At 44.6% G+C, this 24892-nt stretch overlaps 1 protein-coding gene across 6 annotated transcripts in view; it reads left to right on the forward strand.

Moving 5' to 3' along the window:
* Nucleotides 1–2550: 2550 nt before the first annotated feature.
* shtn2 (shootin 2) overlaps nt 2551–24892 on the forward strand; it is a 36671-nt gene continuing 14329 nt past the window's right edge. For 2 of the 6 annotated variants that reach the window (XM_079671436.1, XM_079671428.1), the window contains exons 1-3: nt 2586–2648; nt 2815–2829; nt 3174–3257. The gene's annotated coding sequence lies outside the window, so the exon portion shown is untranslated. Of the gene's footprint in view, nt 2649–2687; nt 2830–3173; nt 3258–24892 lie in introns of those variants that run through there. The other 4 variants (XM_079671434.1, XM_079671429.1, XM_079671435.1 and 1 more) reach the window with 2 other exon arrangements.

A 24892-nucleotide genomic window follows, 5' to 3' on the forward strand; every position in this document is an offset into this window, starting at 1 on the left:
CGGGGAAGATTGTATTAAGTTAAATGTCTACAAATAATTACAAATATATTTTTCTACATGATCAAAATGACATACAATTCTGAAGACTTGAGCCACATTTTTTAATATTCCTTCTTTCAATCATTGTGTGTGTTTTCACTCTCTCATAATAGACTCGTCCTCATCCTCTGGTCTAAACTAAAGCAGAGACAAATCCCATGCAGGGAATTTCCTCCCAGGCTGCTATTCTTAGTATTCATTTACACCTGCAGCCTTAAATAGTACCTGCTACATCAGTGTAGTAGTAAATCTGATAATGCACTTTAAAGTACACCTTTATTGATGCCAAGCAAGCCATTTAGTGCCTTTGAAACTGATTAGACTTTCCTAGAAGATACAGTCTTGGTTGCGTCTGTACTTTTGCGTTGTCTTATTTTGATGTAGTGTTCAAGTTAATCTAAAATAACTGGAATTTAAATTGTAATAGTGTATGAGAAATGCAGTACAACTTCAAATCTGTGACGACATAATGATGTAATATAAGGTATAATGAACACGGCCCAAATATTAATCATCGCATTAAGGACTTACTAAAATATCCCTGCTGGCTGTAGCAGATGGTAAAAGGATATTTTGGGGTCATGTGAAATGATATCTTTCATTTAGGGGGTTTGTTTGGACAAAATGTAATGGCTCCGACTTGTTTTTTTTTAAGATAGAGAAGGGAGAAAGTGTGAAAGAGAAAAAGGGGAGTGTGTGGAGCCGGCGGTGGATGGTTTGTTTAGTGTTCACAGTCGTACAGTGGAGTCACCAGGAGGCCAGCAGTGTCTGCGAGGCTCTTCTGTCACAACGAATACCTTCTACTTCCTCCCAACAATCTCCATCCTCTCTTTCCAGCATCCTCCACTTTGAATTCCTAGAAACATGGATCCTGTCTATCACCATCATTCATCTCTACTTGCCGGCTTCTCTTCTGCTGTCCCGCCTCAAGGCCTCATCTTATGCAAAGGTCGTGACCCCTTGTTGACCCGAGCTTGGCCTTTGCAGGTTAGCTTCTCTGTCAGCTGCAGCTGTGGGGCTGCTAAAAGCCTGGATAATCCAATCACACAGTCATTAGTGCTGAGTAGGCCAGAGCCGGAGCAGGTGAGTTTGTGTTTGTGTCGCTCTCGTAATCTTTTACTAGATTTTTGTGTTGCTCTTTTAAACACATGTTAATCACAAGCTGTCTGTCTCATGATCAGGAACACATCAGATCAGTGGAAACCCAACGTTCTGTCACATCGCTCTGATTCTACAACCAGATGCTTCTGTGGTGTCGTAAAACCAGAGCGTCCGCTACAGTTTCATTAAACCTCTGTTAAGGTGGATGCAGATGAGGGATCGGTTGCCAGGATTGACATTTTCAGCATGAAAGGCATGTGTCATGTCCGAGACAATCATGGCGAAGATGTAAAGAAGATGAGCTGCAGGGGACTAAAATATTTTAAGGGTCCTTTAGAGCTGCAGAAGAGACTGGGAGGAGAACCATCATCATCATCTCTGACTCTTAATGACTTTAAAGACCAATTAAAAGAAGAACAATAAGATGGTGTCTAAGCATTCTAATTTGGTCTTTATTATTATTACATGCTGTCAGGTCGGCCTGTTACCATGGCTATATCTCCCTTTTATCTTAACTTAAAAAACAAATAATTACTAAATGTTTGGATGTTTTTATTTAAGTTTTCCTTTCAGTTGTTATGTTCCTTACTGGCTTTAATTTGTTCTCCTTAACCGCCTGGTTGTTAAATGGCCTGTGGCTTCTTAATCTCTCCTGACACATTTTTACATTTTTTACGCCTTCTGTTTGTAAATGGGAAACATTTTTTTTTGTATAGCCCCAACGCTACATTATGACCTGCATATGACATTACAGATACTTTTATTAAATTATTCATGCCTGTATGTACACTTTTTATTCCATTCTCCAGAGATTCTACCCATGTGTCTTTAAATTGTGCTTGTTCCTCAAGTCTGCTCAATTTACAAAGTGCAAACACGGTTGATATGACTCGTCGGATGTGCAACATACACTGAAAACCATTTAGAAAATTGAAAAATAACAATTTTACCTGGTATTTTACCTGGTACTCCTGAAACGGAACCAATACTCACAGTAGTTCAGTATTATGTGTTTTTATACCCTCCTCAATACCCCTATCCTGCTGTTGATTAACTTGTGTCCACTTTTACCCTCAGATTATATTTGTATTCCTAACTGAGACCCCAAAGTTCAGAGATACAAACATTTTAATTACATGCTGCAGTGTTAGGTTTGTAAATGCTATAACAATCACAATACACTTTAAATAAATGTGTATGTTATTAGGTTACAGTTTTAAATAACGTTACTAATCTTCACATTTTTTTGTACTGTTGAAACTCTCTTCACAACTGGACAACTTTTAATACATGCTCTGTCCATTTTCTTTTAAAGAAACGTAGTTAGTAATGGGCGTCACCGGACTACTGTCCATCAGATCATTCGGTCTTATGATATGATTGGACCGTTACAGTCCTGTGACCTGCCTGTCTGTCTACCTGTCTGCCCGTGATCTTCACACATGCACCCAGCATGCACCTAACAGGCTGTTAACGGAGCTTTCCAGAAGCTACCAACCTAAAACCTAGTGAGTAGGCTACTAACAGTATACATGTTCGTTCTTTATTATGACATTTTTCGTGCATAAGTATAGTTTCGGGAGAGTTACTTATATATATATTGTGGTGACAACAATTCCAATGCTTCTAAAATAAAATAATAATGGCGTTGCCCACCTCGACGGATATTTCAAGAAACAGCTTAAACTGGTTGGTACGATCTTACTTGTTTATTATTTATGGTATGTTTACGTTTATTATGATAGTTTTGGACGTTGTATTCAGTGTTACCACAACGTGTTCGCTAGCTTAAGCGGCTAACTAGCTGGCTCAATTAGCCGCTAAAGCTAGACACGTGTTTGTATAGCTCCTGCGGCTAATTTAACTAGGCTAGGCTAGCTACTCTGGGCCTGGCAATGTTCGGTTTAATTTTACCGTGCTGGTAGTTTTTTTAGGATTATCAACCCAAGCTTAAAGGGAGTTTGCATAACATTCATCCACGTTGACATGTTGTGATATCCTTCATTTTTTTTTTTTTCGCCTTGAACTGACAGGTCTTCATGTGCTGGCAGGAGCTGCAGATGTGAGACACTAAAAGGGAACCGCCCACGCTTTCACTGAATCGTCCTCAGAGGAAGGTAGGATGTATATTACTATTCTATGATTAAATGCATTATACTGACTCGTGTAGCAAACCATCTGTAGTTAGTCAACTCATTTCCCGTAGTTGTTTTCTTTAAGTCGATAAAGTAAATGCGTGTTATGTTTTTTCTTTCTATTTGATTATCACGTATTTATATGTCAGGATGGCCGAGCGGTCTAAGGCGCTGCGTTCAGGTCGCAGTCTCCTCTGGAGGCGTGGGTTCGAATCCCACTTCTGACAACAACCTTTTGAGACGTGTTCAGTTGTAAACAATCACATGCTGTTGGTCAACACATGATCCATTAATAGTCTTAGTGACACTCTAGACGGGTAGCTTCTCAGTGACCTCCTTTCCACTCTGTGTTTGGGTATCTGAGACTTTATTTAGTAGAAATATATGTTTAACCTTTCACCATATCTTGAATGATGTAGCTTAAATAGAGTTGTCAAGCTCAAACCCATAATACTTGTAAGTTGAGAGCAAATGTAATTATAAAAACTGTATTAATTTATGATGTAGCACAAGGTATGATACAAAAATGGCCTGCTTGAGAATGATTTAAAATAAAAGTGAAATAAAAATGTTCGGTTGAGCATCACATGCTGTAATACAGGCTTTATATGTATCACAATGTTTTACCTTTTGTCTAATTAGTAAGAAATGGCAACTTAATTACCAGTGGTGGCTGGTGGAAAATATTTTTGGTGGGGCTGTTGATATAGTGAGTAAACATTTATTTTTGGGAGAAATGACCCCTTAAATTGGGACTTCTGGTGATGTAATGGCCCCGTAAAATCGTGGTTCTAGGGCCAGGAACAACCAGGCTGAGTCGGGCTGAGTATGCTAAACTAGAGAGAGAATCGCTGTCAAGGGGGCTACAACTACAACAAGATGAACATATTTGACCGTGATTTAATTGTAATACACGTTTCAAAATGATGCCGAAGTAACAACATACTGATACCGGATAGTAAAAACCATGAATTAAGGCTTTGACAAGTCTGCAGATAGACGGCAGGCGAAGAACCTTTTAAAATGCGTGTTTTCTAATGGAGATTTGGCTAAGCTAACGTTGTAAATGCTCCGACCGTCCACACTCACAACAACGGCCTATACAGACATAAATAAACCAGCGACTGTATTCGCCATGACACAGACAGTATGTGGTTTGTACTTGTTTAACTTTGGTCTAGTTTCTGAACAGATATGAAGAGCTCTGAGTGCTAAGAGCTAACGGCTGTGTTGTTTTTCTGGGCAGCTCATTGAAGATGACGTCACGGCTCCGCCCACACTGCGTTACTATAGATACTACCCCAGTTCCTCACGAGTCTAAAAAACAACTCACGTAAGCAACGTGGGCGCCAACGTGAGCGCCCTCGTGACCAAAATATTTGACGGCGCTGATTGGCTGAAATTATGTTTCGGCGGCACAGTTTACTATTGAGACTTTTGCAACGTGCTGGTTGCTGCTGTTTGGCTCGGGTGCAGCGCCCCGTAATGATAAACTAATGCCAAGGGCAAGGCCAGGCAGGAAACATGTGACTTATCAGTAACTTTAGACATCGTAACACAATTTTAAACAAGATTTTATTGTAGATTATACATTTTACTGATACCAATTGTATGATATTTACCTTGTTCATTAAAAATTAAAAATATAAAATATATATATTTTTGAAATATATATATTTTTGAAATATATATATTTTTGAAAAATATATATTTTTGAAATATTTTCTTTTGTATGTGGGACGGCCGCCACCGTTAATTACATATTTGTTGTATTTTATAATTTCCATATCTTTTTAATATGATAACATCACTTCCTATGTCAGGATGGCCGAGCGGTCTAAGGCGCTGCGTTCAGGTCGCAGTCTCCTCTGGAGGCGTGGGTTCGAATCCCACTTCTGACAACAACCTTTTGAGAACCCACTGATGACTTAAAAGTAAATGCATACTTCACCTTCCTGAGATACACAGGTAAGTAGAATAACTCCCTCATTCACACGCAAATTACACAAATGCTTCATCATCTCCCTGAGACGCACAGTTAACATGTTGCTCATGAGTAACCAGCTTCCAACTTCAGACTTTATCTGACACTTTTATTTTGAGGAGAATCATTTAACCTTTGACCTTAGCGTGAAAGCTGCAGCTTGACAGAGAAGGTTTTCAAGCTCAGTCAAGCTTTCAACACATGTGAGCAAATATTATGTCAGCTGTATGAAAAAGTAAAATAAAAAAATAAATACTCAAGTAGGGGTGGGCGATATCACGATATATATCGTCGAGGCGATATTAGGTCTCCACGATATGCCTTTTCAGAGATATCATATCTATCGTGATAGTGCACCAGTGTAGGATTTTCACGGCGGCCATGATGGCCGGTCTGGCCGTGAAGCCAGACCGCCAGAAATTGTAAGTCCTACGGCCTCCATGGCCTGCGTGTCCCTGATACTGTTAAAATCTCGAAGTTGCTTTTAAAAGCGTCAGAACAGTGGTTTCTGAACTGCGTTATGCTGCATTCACAACGGACGCAATGCAGATATTCTCACCCTAACCGCTGGAGTTTCACCGCGGCTGTCAGCTGTGTTTACTCCTGTCATTCAAACAGGACGCGCTGGAGAGGGGGCGGGGCTTATATCCATGTAAATACTGTGGTGGAAACCAACTACGACAAAATGAACCTATTTTACTGTGATTTAATTGTAATACACGTTTCAAAATGATGCCGAAGTAACTAAATACTGATAATGGTTAGTAAAAACCAAGCTGTCTAGTCAGGATTCAGACGGTATTGCACTTCATTTATTGTCTTGGTTGATTCTGTTGGCTTATATTTTATTTTATCAATAAGGTATTTATATTGTTTTTCCTTTTTGAAGCAGATGTTCAGTTATGTTAAAGTCTTTGATTGCACTTCAAGTCTAAAGTTTACATTTTAATTGTTTGGCACTGACTTTTCCTTATTGATGTTTTATGTTTTACTTAGTTATGTTTTACTCTCCTTTTCATGTTTATTGATGTTACATCACTGCTAGTGCTACCTAAAACAGAAAGTGATTTTTTATACTGAGAAAATGTGCCTTGAATATTTTATTTTATTTAGCAAGAGAGTGCACTTTACTTGGTGAAGAAACCAGTGTTAACGTGTTTTGTGTAGGGTGTAGGCCTACCTACTTGAACACTGAGGAAGCCATATAAAAATTCCTGTTGAATTGTTCATTCAGGGATTCATTGCAGAATTAAAACCAGCTTGAAATTGTATTTTGGTCTGTTACTCCTTTTTATTTTAGTTTTTGTTACCTTGTAGGTGGTTGTACTGTTAAGTAACTTGAAAAATAACCATAATAACCGACATGAAAAAATATCGTGATAAATATCGTCTATCGTGATACTGCTTGAAAAATATCGTGATATTATATTGTTCGATATCGCCCACCCCTATACTCAAGGCAATAGTGATTCAAAAGCAATTCAAACAAATATTTTTTTAATACGTTTTCAATTTAAAGTGGCTATTATAAAAGGTTATTGCGTCAATTTAGATTTTTTTGTTTTAAACATTTATGCAATACTGTCAAAACATCTGTACCAAAAAATGACTACAAAACATTCAATTGTTAAATGTCATACAAGAATAATACCTGAACTATGTATAATAAATAAATAGCTTACTACTGACAACCTAATAGTCTTAAATAACAGAATTCTGTACTTTTTATTTTTAATTTGTCACCTTTTTGACTGATAAATGGACTGAAATCTAATTATATAGTGTCTGTATTTTATCATTTCGAGTCAATTTTGATGTGATGACATCACATCCTATGTCAGGATGGCCGAGCGGTCTAAGGCGCTGCGTTCAGGTCGCAGTCTCCTCTGGAGGCGTGGGTTCGAATCCCACTTCTGACAACAACCTTTTGAGAACCCCCTGATGACTTAAAAGTAAATGCAAACTTCACCTTCCTGAGACACACAGGTAAAGTAGAATAATGGCGCATTTCCACTACACGGCCTTGCTCGGTATGGCTAGGCCTCGTTAGGACTGGCTCACTTTATGGCGCATTGCCATTACAGTTTAGGAACAGGGGCAGTATCTATAGTAACGCAGTGTAGGCGGAGCCGTGACGTCCTCTTCAATGAGAACCCCAGAAAAACAACATCAGCCGTTAGCTGTTAGCCCTCAGAGCTCACATTTCCTCATATCTGTGCAGAAACTAGACAAAAGTTAAACAAGTACAAACCACAGACTGTGTCATGGCAAATACAGTCGCTGGTTTATTTATGTCTGTATAGGACGTTGTTGTGAGCGTGGACGATCGGAGCATATACTGCGTTAGCTTAGCCAAGCTCCATTCAGAAAACACCCATTTTTAAAAAGGTTTTTCGCCTTCGTCTTGTCTGCAGACATGTCAAAGCATTAATTCATGTTTTTTACTAACCGGTATCAGTATGTTGTTACTTCGGTATCATTATGAAACGTGTATTGCACTTAAATCACGGTCAAATATGTTCATCTTGTTGTAGTTGTAGCGCCCTTTCCAGCGATTCTCCCTCTAGTTTAGCATACTCAGCCCGACTAAGCCTGGTTGTTGGCCCAGAAAGAACCTCGATTTTATGGGGCCAGAAAAACTGTGAAATAGTACCCGCTAGCCGGTACTACGCTAAGTGGGAGCGCAACCAAAAACGGGCCCCGCATGGCTCGGCACGCTTAAAGCGAGCTCCGCGCTGTAGTGGATATGCGCCATAACTCCCTCATTAACGCATAAAGTACACACATGCTTCATCATCTGCCTGAGACGCACAGTTAACATGTTGGTCCTGAGTAACCTGCTTCAAACTTCAGACTTTATCTGAGACTTTTATTTTGAGGAGAATCATTTAACCTTTGACCTTAGTGTGAAAGCTGCAGCTTGACAGAAAAGGCTTTCAAGCTCAGTCAAGCCTTCAACACATGTGAGAAAATATTATTATTTCTGCTGGAGGAAAAAGTAAAATAAAGAAACAAATACTCAAGGCAATAATGATGTTAAAAAAAGTATAAAAAATATATATACTTTCAACACGTTTTCAATTTAAAGTGGTTATTATCTCTGAAGAACCAGCACCTTACCGTGGTAGAGAGGTTTGTGTGCCCTGATGAACCTGGGGGCTGTGTTGTCTGGAACCTTTTGTTCCTGGTAGGGTCTCCCATGGCAAATTGGTCTCAGGAGAGGGGCCAGACTAAGATTGGTTCAAAAGACCTCATGAAAGACAACACACAAAGTGAGGATACCCGGCCCGGAGGAAGCCCGGGGCCCAGAAGGAGGACTAGTCGGCGAGCGTCTGGGGCCGGGCTTGTCACGGAGCCCGGCCGGGCACAGCCCGAAAAGGCAACACGGGCCACACCTCCGCTTCTCCGTCCCGTGGGCCCAACACCTACGGGAAACAGCGATGGGGTCGGGTGCGCTGCCAGAAGGGTGGCAGTGAGAGCGGAGGGTTTTGACGGACCATACCCGGGCGACAAAAGCTGGCTTTGGGAACGTGGAACGTCACCTCTCTGGCGGGGAAGGAGCCGGAGCTTGTGCGGGAGGTGGAGCGTTACCAGTTGGATCTGGTTGGGCTCACCTCTACGCACAGCGTCGGCTCTGGAACCTTACTTCTGGATAGGGGTTGGACTCTATTCTTCTCCGGAGTTGCTCAAGGTGTGAGGCACCGGTGCGGGTGTGGGGATACTCACAAGTCCCCGGTTTGGTGCTTCGTTGTTGGAGTTTACCCCAGTGGACGAGAGGGTCGCCTCCTACGCCTGCGGGTTATGGGGGGGAAAACTCTGACTGTTGCGGATTCCGTCCTGGTCGTGGAACGACGGATCAGCTTTTTACTCTCGCAAGGATCCTGGAGGGGGCCTGGGAGTATGCTTATCCGGTCTACATGTGTTTTGTAGACTTGGAGAAGGCGTATGACCAAGTTCCCAGGGAGTTACTGTGGGAGGTGCTGCAGGAGTATGGGGTGAGGGGGTCTCTACTCAGGGCCATCTAATCTCTGTACTCCCAAAGCGAGAGCTGTGTCCGGGTCCTCGGCAGTAAGTCGGACCCATTTCCAGTGAGGGTTGGCCTCCGCCAGGGCTGCGCTTTGTCAGCAATCCTGTTTGTAATATACATGGATCGGATTTCGAGGCGTAGTCGTGGGGGAGGGGGTCTGCAGTTCGGTGGACTAAGGATTGCACCACTGCTTTTTGCAGATGATGTGGTTCTGATGGCTTCATCGGTCTGCGACCTTCAGCACTCACTGGATCGGTTCGCAACCGAGTGTGAAGCGGCTGGGATGAGGATCAGCACATCCAAATCTGAGGCCATGGTTCTCAGCAGGAAACTGATGGACTGTCCACTCCAAGTAGGGATTCAAGTATCTCGGGGCCTTGTTCTCAAGTGAGGGAACAATGGAGCCTGAGATGGGCCGGAGAATCGGAGCAGCGGGAGCGGTACTGCAGTCGCTTTACCGCACCGTTGTGACGAAAAGAGAGCTGAGCCAGAAGGCAAAGCTCTCTGTCTACCGGGCCATTTTCGTTCCTACCCTCACCTATGGTCATGAAGGGTGGGTCATGACCAAAAGAACGAGATTGCGGATACAAGCGGCCGAGATGGTTTTTCTCCGCAGGGTGGCTGGTGTCTCCCTTAGGGATAAGGTGAGAAGTTCAGTCATCCGGGAGGGACTCGGAGTTGAACCGCTCCTCCTTCGCGTCGAAAGGAGCCAGTTGAGGTGGTTCGGGCACCTAGTTCGGATAACATTACATTACATTACATTACATTGCATTTAGCTGACGCTTTTATCCAAAGCGACTTACAATAAGTGCATTCGACCAGGAAGATACAACCTTTAAGAAAACAGAATCATATAAGTACATCAGGTTTCATAGAGCCAAACATTTCAAGTGCTACTCAACTTGCATTTAGAAAGCCAGCCCTTTATTAGTATATAAGTGCTTTGTTAGTAATTCTATCGCTCGAAGTGGAGTCGAAAGAGATGAGTTTTCAGTTTGCGTCGGAAGATGTGTAAGCTATCTGCTGTCCTGATTACAATGGGGAGCTCATTCCACCATTTTGGAGCCAGGATAGCAAACCCACGTGTTTTTGCTGACGGGAACTTGGGTCCCCCTCGCAGTGCGGGTGCAGCGAGCTGTTTGGCTGATGCAGAGCGGAGTGCACGTGTTGGGGTGTACGGTTTAACCATGTCCTGGATGTAGGAAGGGCCAGATCCATTCGCAGCATGGTACGCAAGTACCAGTGTCTTGAAGTGGATTCTAGCAGTTACTGGAAGCCAGTGAAGGGAGCGGAGGAGCGGTGTGGTGTGGGAGAATTTGGGAAGGTTGAAGACCAGACGAGCCGCTGCATTCTGGATGAGCTGCAGAGGTTGGATGGCACATGCAGGTAGACCAGCCAGGAGGGAGTTGCAATAGTCTAGGCGTGAGATGACGAGAGCCTGGACCAGAATCTGCGCTGATGTCTGGGTCAGCTGGGGACGTATCCTCCTGATGTTGTAAAGCGTGTATCTGCAGCAGCGGGTTGTAGCAGCGATGTTTGCAGTGAAGGACAGTTTGTTATCTAGGACCACACCCAGATTCCTTGCAGTCTGAGTCGGGGAAACAACAGAGGTGCCGATGTTGATTGTTAGGTCAAGAGTGGGACAATCTTTTCCCGGAAGGAAGAGCAGTTCAGTCTTGTCAAGGTTGAGCTTGAGGTGATGAGCAGACATCCACCGAGAGATGTCTGCTAGGCAAGCAGAGATGCGTGCGACGACCTGGGTCTCTGAGCGGGGAAAGGACAGAATTAGTTGGGTGTCGTCAGCGTAGCAGTGGTATGAAAAACCATGCGGGCTAATGACAGACCCGAGCGAGTTTGTGTACAGGGAGAAGAGGAGGGGACCAAGAACCGAGCCCTGAGGGACCCCTGTAGTTAATTGACAAGGGTCGGACTCGGACCCTCTCCAAGTAACCCTGTAGGTGCGGTCGTTGAGGTATGAGGTGAGGAGGGAAAGTGCAGTGCCTGAACACCTGGGCGCCTCCCTAGGGAGGTGTTCCAGGCACGTCCAGCTGGGAAGAGACCAAGGGGTAGACCTAGGACCAGGTGGAGGGATTATATCTCTTCTCTGGCCTGGGAGCGCCTTGGGATCCCCCAGTCAGAGCTGGTTGATGTGGCCAGGGAAAATAAAGTTTGGGGCTCTCTGCTTGAACTGCTACCCCCGCGACCCGACCACGGATAAGCGGGAGAAGATGGATGGATGGATTATAAAATGATATTGTGGTAATTTAGATTTTTTTTCTTCTGTTTTTACCATTTATGCAATACTGCCAAAATATCTGCACCAAAAAAACATTCAAATTGTAAATGTCCATACAGTAATAAGACCTGAACAATGTAAAATAAATAAATAGTTTACGACTGACAACCTAATAGTCTTAAATAACTGGATTCTGTAGCTTTTTAATTTTTTAATTAGTCACCTTTTTGACTATGATAAATGGACTGAAACCTAATTAGATATTGTCTGTATTTTATTATTTTGAATCAATTTTGATGTGATGACATCACTTCCTATGTCAGGATGGCCGAGCGGTCTAAGGCGCTGCGTTCAGGTCGCAGTCTCCTCTGGAGGCGTGGGTTCGAATCCCACTTCTGACAACAACCTTTTGAGAACCGCCTGATGACTTAAAAGTAAACGCATACTTCACCTTCTTGAGACACACAGGTAAAGTAGAATAATGGCGCATTTCCACTACACGGCCTCGCTCGCTATGGCTAGGCCTCGTTAGGACTGGCTCACTTTATGGTGCATTGCCATTATAGTTTCGGAACTGGGGTAGTATCTATAGTAACGCAGTGTGGGCGTAGCCGTGACATCATCTTCAATGAGAACCCCAGAAAAACAACATCAGCCTTTAGCTGTTAGCACTCAAGCTCACAGCTCCTCATATCTGTTCAGAAACTAGACAAAAGTTAAACAAGTACAAACCACAGACTATCTGTGTCATGGCGAATAAAGTCGCTGGTTTATTTATGTTTGTATAGACCGTTGTTGTGAGTGTGGACGGTCGGAGCATATACTGCGTTAGCTTAGCCAAGCTCCATTCAGAAAACACGCATTTTAAAAGGTTTTTCGCCTGCCATCTGTCTGCAGACTTGTCAAAGCATTAATTCATGGTTTTTACTAACCGGTATCAGTATGTTGTTACTTCGGCATCATTTTGAAACGTGTATTACAATTAAATCACGGTCAAATATGTTAATCTTGTTGTAGTTGTAGCCCCCTACGCCTGCGGGTTATGGGGGGGGGGGGGGGGGAACTCTGACTGTTGCGTGTGCTTATGCACCCAACAGTAGTTCAGAGTATACGGCCTTCTTGGAGACCCTGGACAGAGTCCTGTATGGGGCTCCTGAAGGGGACTCTTTAATCTTGCTGGAAGACTTCAACGCACATGTGGGCAATGATGGAGGCACTTGTAGGGGCGTGATTGGGAGGAAGGGCTCTCCTGATCTGAACCGGAGTGGTGGTTTGTTACTGGACTTCTGTGCTAGTCATGGATTGGCCATAACAAACACCATGTTCAAACATAAGGATGCTCCTAAGTGTACGTGGTACCAGAGCACCCTAGGCAGAAGCTCCATGATCGATTTCGTTATCGTATCATCGGACCTGAGGCCGTATGTTTTGGACACTCGGGTAAAGAGAGGGGCGGAGTTGTCAACTGATCACCATCTGGTGGTGAGTTGGGTCGAGTGGCGGGGGAAGCCTCTGGATAGACCTGGTAAGCCCAAACGTGTAGTTCGGGTGAACTGGGAATGTCTGGAGGAGGCCCAAGTTCAGGAGGCCTTCAACTCACACCTCCGGTGGAGCTTTTCGGGCATTCCTTTGGAGGTTGGGGACATTGAACCAGAGTGGTCGGTGTTCAAAGCCTCTATTGTCGAAGCCGCGGCGGGGAGCTGTGGTCTCAAGGTCTTAGGTGCCTCAAGGGGCGGTAACCCTCGAACCTGCTGGTGGACACCGGTGGTCAGGGAAGCCGCCCGACTGAAGAAGGAGGCCTTCAGGGATTTGTTATCCCTGGGGACTCGCGAGGCAGTTGCAAGGTACCGACGGGCCCGAAGGACAGCAGCCTCAGCCGTGGCCGAGCCAAAGCAGCGGGTGTGGGAGAAGTTCGGACAAGACATGGAAAAGGAATTTCGGGCGGCACCAAAGTTGTTCTGGAAAACTGTCTGACACCTCAGGAGGGGAAGCAGGGAACCATCCAAGCTGTGTACAGTAAGGATGGGACGTTGTTGACCTCAACTGATGGAGTTTTAGGGCGTTGAAAGGAACACTGAGGAACTCCTGAACCCGACAACTCCGCCCTCTATGTTAGAGGCAGAGCTGGAGTATGACTGGGCATCAACACCAATCTCCCGGGGGGAGGTCACTGATGTCGTCAAACAACTCCGCAGTGGCAAAGCCCCGGGGGTGGATGAGATCCGCCCAAAAATGCTGAAGGCTCTGGTTGTTGAGGGACTGTCATGGTTGACACGTCTCATCAATGTTGCGTGGAAGTCGGAAACGCTACCGAAGGAGTGGCAGACCGGGGTGGTGGTTCCCCTTTTCAAAAAGGGGTATCAGAGGGTGTGTGCCAATTACAGAGGCATCACACTACTCAGCCTCCCCGGGAAAGTTTACTCTAAGGTGCTCGAAAGGAGGGGCAGGCCGATTGTCGAACCTCAGATTGAGGAGGAACAATGCGGATTCCGTCCTGTTCGTGGAACGACGGATCAGCTTTTTACTCTCGCAAGGATCCTGGAGGGGGCCTGGGAGTATGCTTATCCGGTCTACATGTGTTTTGTAGACTTGGAGAAGGCGTATGACCGAGTTCCCAGGGAGTTACTGTGGGAGTTGCTGCAGGAGTATGGGGTGAGGGGGTCTCTACTCAGGGCCATCTAATCTCTGTACTCCCAAAGCGAGAGCTGTGTCCGGGTCCTCGGCAGTAAGTCGGACCCATTTCCGGTGAGGGTTGGCCTCCGCCAGGGCTGCGCTTTGTCACCAATCCTGTTTGTAATATACATGGATCGGATTTCGAGGCGTAGTCGTGTGGGAGGGGGTCTGCAGTTCGGTGGACTAAGGATTGCACCACTGCTTTTTGCAGATGATGTGGTTCTGATGGCTTCATCGGTCTGCGACCTTCAGCACTCACTGGATCGGTTCGCAACCGAGTGTGAAGCGGCTGGGATGAGGATCAGCACATCCAAATCTGAGGCCATGGTTCTCAGCAGGAAACTGATGGACTGTCCACTCCAAGTAGGGATTCAAGTATCTCGGGGCCTTGTTCTCAAGTGAGGGAACAATGGAGCCTGAGATGGGCCGGAGAATCAGAGCAGCGGGAGCGGTACTGCAGTCGCTTTACCGCACCGTTGTGACGAAAAGAGAACTGAGCCAGAAGGCAAAGCTCTCTGTCTACCGGGCCATTTTCGTTCCTACCCTCACCTATGGTCATGAAGGGTGGGTCATGACCAAAAGAACGAGATCGCGGATACAAGCGGCCGAGATGGGTTTTCTCCGCAGGGTGGCTGGTGTCTCCCTTAGGGATAAAGTGAGAAGTTCAGTCATCCGGGAGGGACTCGGAGTTGAACCGCTCCTCCTTCGCGTCGAAAGGAGCCAGTTGAGGTGGTTCGGGCACCTAGTTCGGATAACACCTGGGCGCCTCCCTAGGGAGGTGTTCCAGGCACGTCCAGCTGGGAAGAGACCAAGGGGTAGACCTAGGACCAGGTGGAGGGATTATATCTCTTCTCTGGCCTGGGAGCGCCTTGGGATCCCCCAGTCAGAGCTGGTTGATGTGGCCAGGGAAAAGAAAGTTTGGGGCTCTCTGCTTGAACTGCTACCCCCGCGACCCGACCACGGATAAGCGGGAGAAGATGGATGGATGGATTATAAAATGATATTGTAGCAATTTAGAATTTTTTTCTTCTGTTTTTACCATTTATGCAATACTGCCAAAAAATCTGCACCAAAAAAACATTCAAATTGTAAATGTCCATACAGCAATAAGACCTGAACAATGTAAAATAAATAAATAGTTTACGACTGACAACCTAATAGTCTTAAATAACTGGATTCTGTAGCTTTTTAATTTTTTAATTAGTCACCTTTTTGACTATGATAAATGGACTGAAACCTAATTAGATATTGTCTGTATTCTATTATTTTGAATCAATTTTGATGTGATGACACCACTTCCTATGTCAGGATGGCCGAGCGGTCTAAGGCGCTGCGTTCAGGTCGCAGTCTCCTCTGGAGGCGTGGGTTCGAATCCCACTTCTGACAACAACCTTTTGAGAACCCACTGATGACTTAAAAGTAAACGCATACTTCACCTTCTTGAGACACACAGGTAAAGTAGAATAATGGCGCATTTCCACTACACGGCCTCGCTCGCTATGGCTAGGCCTCGTTAGGACTGGCTCACTTTATGGTGCATTGCCATTATAGTTTCGGAACTGGGGTAGTATCTATAGTAACGCAGTGTGGGCGTAGCCGTGACATCATCTTCAATGAGAACCCCAGAAAAACAACATCAGCCTTTAGCTGTTAGCACTCAAGCTCACAGCTCCTCATATCTGTTCAGAAACTAGACAAAAGTTAAACAAGTACAAACCACAGACTATCTGTGTCATGGCAAATACAGTCGCTGGTTTATTTATGTTTGTATAGACCGTTGTTGTGAGTGTGGACGGTCGGAGCATATACTGCGTTAGCTTAGCCAAGCTCCATTCAGAAAACACGCATTCTAAAAGGTTTTTCGCCTGCCATCTGTCTGCAGACTTGTCAAAGCATTAATTCATGGTTTTTACTAACCGGTATCAGTATGTTGTTACTTCGGCATCATTTTGAAAAGTGTATTACAATTAAATCACGGTCAAATATGTTCATCTTGTTGTAGTTGTAGCCCCCTACGCCTGCGGGTTATGGGGGGGGAAAACTCTGACTGTTGTGTGTGCTTATCCACCCAACAGTAGTTCAGAGTATACGGCCTTCTTGGAAACCCTGGACAGAGTCCTGTATGGGGCTTCTGAAGGGGACTCTTTAATCTTGCTGGAAGACTTCAACGCACATGTGGGCAATGATGGAGGCACTTGGAGGGGCGTGATTGGGAGGAACGGCTCCCCTGATCTGAACCGGAGTGGTGGTTTGTTACTGGACTTCTGTGCTAGTCATGAATTGGCCATAACAAACACCATGTTCAAACATAAGGATGCTCCTAAGTGTACGTGGTACCAGAGCACCTTAGGCAGAAGCTCCATGATCGATTTCGTTATCGTATCATCGGACCTGAGGCCGTATGTTTTGGACACTCGGGTAAAGAGAGGGGCGGAGTTGTCAACTGATCACCATCTGGTGGTGAGTTGGGTCGAGTGGCGGGGGAAGCCTCTGGATAGACCTGGTAAGCCCAAACGTGTAGTTCGGGTGAACTGGGAATGTCTGGAGGAGGCCCAAGTTCAGGAGGCCTTCAACTCACACCTCCGGTGGAGCTTTTCGGGCATTCCTTTGGAGGTTGGGGACATTGAACCAGAGTGGTCGGTGTTCAAAGCCTCTATTGTCGAAGCCGCGGCGGGGAGCTGTGGTCTCAAGGTCTTAGGTGCCTCAAGGGGCGGTAACCCTCGAACCTCCTGGTGGACACCGGTGGTCAGGGAAGCCGCCCGACTGAAGAAGGAGGCCTTCAGGGATTTGTTATCCCTGGGGACTCCCGAGACAGTTGCAAGGTACCAACGGGCCCGAAGGACAGCAGCCTCAGCCGTGGCCGAGCCAAAGCAGCGGGTGTGGGAGAAGTTCGGACAAGACATGGAAAAGGAATTTCGGGCGGCACCAAAGTTGTTCTGGAAAACTGTCCGACACCTCAGGAGGGGAAGCAGGGAACCATCCAAGCTCTGTACAGTCAGGATGGGACATTGTTGACCTCAACTGATGGAGTTTTAGGGCGTTGAAAGGAACACTGAGGAACTCCTGAACCCAACAACTCCGCCCTCTATGTTAGAGGCAGAGCTGGAGTATGACTGGGCATCAACACCAATCTCCCGGGGGGAGGTCACTGATGTCGTCAAACAACTCCGCAGTGGCAAAGCCCCGGGGGTGGATGAGATCCGCCCAAAAATGCTGAAGGCTCTGGTTGTTGAGGGACTGTCATGGTTGACACGTCTCATCAATGTTGCGTGGAAGTCGGAAACGCTACCGAAGGAGTGGCAGACCGGGGTGGTGGTTCCCCTTTTCAAAAAGGGGTATCAGAGGGTGTGTGCCAATTACAGAGGCATCACACTACTCAGCCTCCCCGGGAAAGTTTACTCTAAGATGCTCGAAAGGAGGGGCAGGCCGATTGTCGAACCTCAGATTGAGGAGGAACAATGCGGATTCCGTCCTGGTCGTGGAACGACGGATCAGCTTTTTACTCTCGCAAGGATCCTGGAGGGGGCCTGGGAGTATGCTTATCCGGTCTACATGTGTTTTGTAGACTTGGAGAAGGCGTATGACCGAGTTCCCAGGGAGTTACTGTGGGAGTTGCTGCAGGAGTATGGGGTGAGGGGGTCTCTACTCAGGGCCATCTAATCTCTGTACTCCCAAAGCGAGAGCTGTGTCCGGGTCCTCGGCAGTAAGTCGGACCCATTTCCGGTGAGGGTTGGCCTCCGCCAGGGCTGCGCTTTGTCACCAATCCTGTTTGTAATATACATGGATCGGATTTCGAGGCGTAGTCGTGGGGGAGGGGGTCTGCAGTTCGGTGGACTAAGGATTGCACCACTGCTTTTTGCAGATGATGTGGTTCTGATGGCTTCATCGGTCTGCGACCTTCAGCACTCACTGGATCGGTTCGCAACCGAGTTTGAAGCGGCTGGGATGAGGATCAGCACATCCAAATCTGAGGCCATGGTTCTCAGCAGGAAACCGATGGACTGTCCACTCCAAGTAGGGAATGAGTCCTTACCCCAAGTGAAGGAGTTCAAGTATCTCGGGGCCTTGTTCTCAAGTGAGGGAACAATGGAGCCTGAGATGGGCCGGAGAATCAGAGCAGCGGGAGCGGTACTGCAGTCGCTTTACCGCACCGTTGTGACGAAAAGAGAACTGAGCCAGAAGGCAAAGCTCTCTGTCTACCGGGCCATTTTCGTTCCTACCCTCACCTATGGTCATGAAGGGTGGGTCATGACCAAAAGAACGAGATCGCGGATACAAGCGGCCGAGATGGGTTTTCTCCGCAGGGTGGCTGGTGTCTCCCTTAGGGATAAAGTGAGAAGTTCAGTCATCCGGGAGGGACTCGGAGTTGAACCGCTCCTCCTTCGCGTCGAAAGGAGCCAGTTGAGGTGGTTCGGGCACCTAGTTCGGATAACACCTGGGCGCCTCCCTAGGGAGGTGTTCCAGGCACGTCCAGCTGGGAAGAGACCAAGGGGTAGACCTAGGACCAGGTGGAGGGATTATATCTCTTCTCTGGCCTGCGAGCGCCTTGGGATCCCCCAGTCAGAGCTGGTTGATGTGGCCAGGGAAAAGAAAGTTTGGGGCTCTCTGCTTGAACTGCTACCCCTGCGACCCGACCACGGATAAGCGGGAGAAGATGGATTGATGGATTATAAAATGATATTGTAGCAATTTAGATTTTTTTCCTTCTGTTTTTACCATTTATGCAATACTGCCCAAAAAATCTGCACCAAAAAAACATTCAAATTGTAAATGTCCATACAGTAATAAGACCTGAACAATGTAAAATAAATAAATAGTTTACGACTGACAACCTAATAGTCTTAAATAACTGGATTCTGTAGCTTTTTAATTTTTTAATTAGTCACCTTTTTGACTATGATAAATGGAATGAAACCTAATTAGATATTTTCTGTATTTTATCTTTTTGAATCCATTTTGATGTGATGACATAAATTCCTATGTCAGGATGGCCGAGCGGTCTAAGGCGCTGCGTTCAGGTCGCAGTCTCCTCTGGAGGCGTGGGTTCGAATCCCACTTCTGACAACAACCTTTTGAGAACCGCCTGATGACTTAAAAGTAAACGCATACTTCACCTTCTTGAGACACACAAGTAAAGTAGAATAATGGCGCATTTCCACTACACGGCCTCGCTCGCTATGGCTAGGCCTCGTTAGGACTGGCTCACTTTATGGTGCATTGCCATTATAGTTTCGGAACTGGGGTAGTATCTATAGTAACGCAGTGTGGGCGTAGCCGTGACGTCATCTTCAATGAGAACCCCAGAAAAACAACATCAGCCTTTAGCTGTTAGCACTCAAGCTCACAGCTCCTCATATCTGTTCAGAAACTAGACAAAAGTTAAACAAGTACAAACCACAGACTATCTGTGTCATGGCGAATGCAGTCGCTGGTTTATTTATGTTTGTATAGACCGTTGTTGTGAGTGTGGATAGTCGGAGCATATACTGCGTTAGCTTAGCCAAGCCCCATTCAGAAAACACGCATTTTTCGCCTGCCACCTGTCTGCAGACTTGTCAAAGCATTAATTCATGGTTTTTACTAACCGGTATCAGTATGTTGTTACTTCGGCATCATTATGAAACGTGTATTACAACTAAATCACGGTCAAATATGTTCATTTAGTTGTAGTTGTAGCCCCCTTGCCAGCGATTCTCCCTCTAGTTTAGCATACTCAGCCCGACTCAGCCTGGTTGTTGGCCCGGAAAGAACCTCGATTTTATGGGGCCAGAAAAACTGTGAAATAGTACCCGCTAGCCGGTACTACGCTAAGTGGAAACGCAACCAAAAACGGGCCGGGAACGGCTCGGCATGCTTAAAGCGAGCTCCGCACTGTAGTGGAAATGCGCCATAACTCCCTCATTAACACGTAAAGTACACACATGCTTCATCATCTGCCTGAGACGCACAGTTAACATGTTGCTCCTGAGTAACCTGCTTCAAACGTCAGACTTTATCTGAGACTTTTATTTTGAAGAAAAACATTTAACCTTTGACCTTAGTGTGAAAGCTGCAGCTTGACAGAGAAGGTTTTCAAGCTCAATCAAGCCTTCAACACATGTGAGAAAATATTATTATTTCTGCTGTATTAAAAAGTAAAATAAAGAAATAAATACTCAAGGCAATAATGATTTAAAAAAAAATTCAAACGAATATATATTTATTTTTTAATACGTTTTCAATTTAAAGTGGCTATTATAAAAGAATATTGCGGCAATTAAGATTTTTGTAGTTTTAACCATTTATGCAATACTGTCAACAAATCTGTACCAAAAGATTACTACAAAACATATTCAAATTGTAAATGTCCGTACAGTAATAAGACCTGAACAATGTATAATAAATAAATAGCTTACGACTGACAACCTAATTTTCTTAAATAACTGGATTCTGTAGTTTTTAATTTTTTAATTAGTCACCTTTTTGACTATGATAAATGGAATGAAACCTAATTAGATATTTTCTGTATTTTATCTTTTTGAATCCATTTTGATGTGATGACATCAATTCCTATGTCAGGATGGCCGAGCGGTCTAAGGCGCTGCGTTCAGGTCACAGTCTCCTCTGGAGGCGTGGGTTCGAATCCCACTTCTGACAACAACCTTTTGAGAACCCCCTGATGACTTAAAAGTAAATGCTGACTTCACCTTCTTGAGACACACAGGTAAAAAGTAGAATAACTCCCTCATTTACATGTCAAGCACACACATGCTTCATCATCTGCCTGAGATGCACCGTTAAAGGTCCTTACACACCAAGCCGTTTTCGTCTGTCAATAGATGTCTGGCCGTCGATGAGCGTCCTGTCGCCCTACTCAGATTGGTCGTGTCTTTTCGTTCGTGCCGACACCTTCCGCCGCCGATTCATCATGTTGAATCGGTAGGCTGTCGGTAAAAGGCCGTCGGCTAAAGAAATCACTCCGATTGGCTGTTCAGCTTAGCGAATAAGTGCAGGAGAAGCTAAACGGAATTGAGGGACCCAAACAAACGATTAAGAAGGCAAATCTGAGATTTCATTTATCTCCAGCTCTCGACACAGGCTCGGGAAAGCTTATGAGCTTCTCGCTGTAGAGTGAAAATGGAACGCACACGCTATTTTTTGTTTGTTTATATCACGCAGTCTTTTTTTCTTCTCTCGGTGTATCACGCAGTCTGTCTTCCGGTTGTTGCCTCTTTTGAATGACACACTACCGCCGCCTGCTGGTAAGGAGAGTTATTGCCACTCACACATGCACAGTTCGTACGTGCTACTTGGCCGTCGGCTGAAGTCTTTGCGGTGCGTTCCAGTGCGACTGTTGGCCAGGACGCAGGAGACGTGAGGCGACACAACAGTCTGGTCCGTCGGGACGTTTTCTCTGGTGTCAGATTGGTGTGTAGGGGCCTTAACATGTTGCTCCTGAGTAACCTGCTTCAGACTTTATCTGAGACTTTTATTTGGAAGAAAATTATTTAACCTTTGACCCTAATGTGAAAGCTGACAGAGAAGGTGGTCAACCTCAGTCAAGCCTTCAACACATGTGAGCAAATATTATTATTTCTATTGTATGAAAAAGTAAAATAAAGAAACAAATACTCAAGGCAATAATGATGTTTAAAAAAAATCAAATTTTAAATGTCCATACAGTAATAATACCTGAACAATGTATAAAAATAGCCTACTACTGAAAACCTAATAGTCTTAAATAACTGAATTCTGTAGTTTTTAATTTTTAATTAGTCACCTTTTTGACTGTGATAAATGGACTGAAACGTAATTATATATTGTCTGTATTTTATAATTTTTAAAGAATTTTGATGTGATGATATCATTTCCTATGTCAGGATGGCCGAGCGGTCTAAGGCGCTGCGTTCAGGTCGCAGTCTCCTCTGGAGGCGTGGGTTCGAATCCCACTTCTGACAACAACCTTTTGAGAACCCACTGATGACTTAAAAGTAAACGCATACTTCACCTTCTTGAGACACACAGGTAAAGTAGAATAATGGCGCATTTCCACTACACGGCCTCGCTCGCTATGGCTAGGCCTCGTTAGGACTGGCTCACTTTATGGTGCATTGCCATTATAGTTTCGGAACTGGGGTAGTATCTATAGTAACGCAGTGTGGGCGTAGCCGTGACGTCATCTTCAATGAGAACCCCAGAAAAACAACATCAGCCTTTAGCTGTTAGCACTCAAGCTCACAGCTCCTCATATCTGTTCAGAAACTAGACAAAAGTTAAACAAGTACAAACCACAGACTATCTGTGTCATGGCGAATGCAGTCGCTGGTTTATTTATGTTTGTATAGACCGTTGTTGTGAGTGTGGATGGTCGGAGCATATACTGCGTTAGCTTAGCCAAGCCCCATTCAGAAAACACGCATTTTTCGCCTGCCACCTGTCTGCAGACTTGTCAAAGCATTAATTCATGGTTTTTACTAACCGGTATCAGTATGTTGTTACTTCGGCATCATTATGAAACGTGTATTACAACTAAATCACGGTCAAATATGTTCATTTTGTTGTAGTTGTAGCCCCCTTGCCAGCTATTCTCCCTCTAGTTTAGCATACTCAGCCCGACTCAGCCTGGTTGTTGGCCCGGAAAGAACCTCGATTTTATGGGGCCAGAAAAACTGTGAAATAGTACCCGCTAGCCGGTACTACGCTAAGTGGAAACGCAACCAAAAACGGGCCGGGCACGGCTCGGCATGCTTAAAGCGAGCTCCGCACTGTAGTGGAAATGCGCCATAACTCCCTCATTAACACGTAAAGTACACACATGCTTCATCATCTGCCTGAGACGCACAGTTAACATGTTGCTCCTGAGTAACCTGCTTCAAACGTCAGACTTTATCTGAGACTTTTATTTTGAAGAAAAACATTTAACCTTTGACCTTAGTGTGAAAGCTGCAGCTTGACAGAGAAGGTTTTCAAGCTCAATCAAGCCTTCAACACATGTGAGAAAATATTATTATTTCTGCTGTATTAAAAAGTAAAATAAAGAAATAAATACTCAAGGCAATAATGATTTAAAAAAAATTCAAACGAATATATATTTATTTTTTAATACGTTTTCAATTTAAAGTGGCTATTATAAAAGAATATTGCGGCAATTAAGATTTTTGTAGTTTTAACCATTTATGCAATACTGTCAACAAATCTGTACCAAAAGATTACTACAAAACATATTCAAATTGTAAATGTCCATACAGTAATAAGACCTGAACAATGTATAATAAATAAATAGCTTACGACTGACAACCTCATTTTCTTAAATAACTGGATTCTGTAGTTTTTAATTTTTTAATTAGTCACCTTTTTGACTATGATAAATGGAATGAAACCTAATTAGATATTTTCTGTATTTTATCTTTTTGAATCCATTTTGATGTGATGACATCAATTCCTATGTCAGGATGGCCGAGCGGTCTAAGGCGCTGCGTTCAGGTCGCAGTCTCCTCTGGAGGCGTGGGTTCGAATCCCACTTCTGACAACAACCTTTTGAGAACCCCCTGATGACTTAAAAGTAAATGCTGACTTCACCTTCTTGAGACACACAGGTAAAAAGTAGAATAACTCCCTCATTTACATGTCAAGCACACACATGCTTCATCATCTGCCTGAGATGCACCGTTAAAGGTCCTTACACACCAAGCCGTTTTCGTCTGTCAATAGATGTCTGGCCATCGATGAGCGTCCTGTCGCCCTACTCAGATTGGTCGTGTCTTTTCGTTCGTGCCGACACCTTCCGCCGCCGATTCATCATGTTGAATCGGTAGGCTGTCGGTAAAAGGCCGTCGGCTAAAGAAATCACTCCGATTGGCTGTTCAGCTTAGCGAATAAGTGCAGGAGAAGCTAAACGGAATTGAGGGACCCAAACAAACGATTAAGAAGGCAAATCTGAGATTTCATTTATCTCCAGCTCTCGACACAGGCTCGGGAAAGCTCCATGAGCTTCTCGCTGTAGAGTGAAAATGGAACGCACACGCTATTTTTTGTTTGTTTATATCACGCAGTCTTTTTTTCTTCTCTCGGTGTATCACGCAGTCTGTCTTCCGGTTGTTGCCTCTTTTGAATGACACACTACCGCCGCCTGCTGGTAAGGAGAGTTATTGCCACTCACACATGCACAGTTCGTACGTGCTACTTGGCCGTCGGCTGAAGTCTTTGCGGTGCGTTCCAGTGCGACTGTTGGCCAGGACGCAGGAGACGTGAGGCGACACAACAGTCTGGTCCGTCGGGACGTTTTCTCTGGTGTCAGATTGGTGTGTAGGGGCCTTAACATGTTGCTCCTGAGTAACCTGCTTCAGACTTTATCTGAGACTTTTATTTGGAAGAAAATTATTTAACCTTTGACCCTAATGTGAAAGCTGACAGAGAAGGTGGTCAACCTCAGTCAAGCCTTCAACACATGTGAGCAAATATTATTATTTCTATTGTATGAAAAAGTAAAATAAAGAAACAAATACTCAAGGCAATAATGATGTTTTAAAAAAATCAAATTTTAAATGTCCATACAGTAATAATACCTGAACAATGTATAAAAATAGCCTACTACTGAAAACCTAATAGTCTTAAATAACTGAATTCTGTAGTTTTTAATTTTTAATTAGTCACCTTTTTGACTGTGATAAATGGACTGAAACGTAATTATATATTGTCTGTATTTTATAATTTTTAAA

The sequence above is a fragment of the Notothenia rossii genome, assembly GCF_949606895.1.
Source record: "Notothenia rossii genome assembly, chromosome: 3".
Lineage (NCBI taxonomy): Eukaryota > Metazoa > Chordata > Actinopteri > Perciformes > Nototheniidae > Notothenia > Notothenia rossii.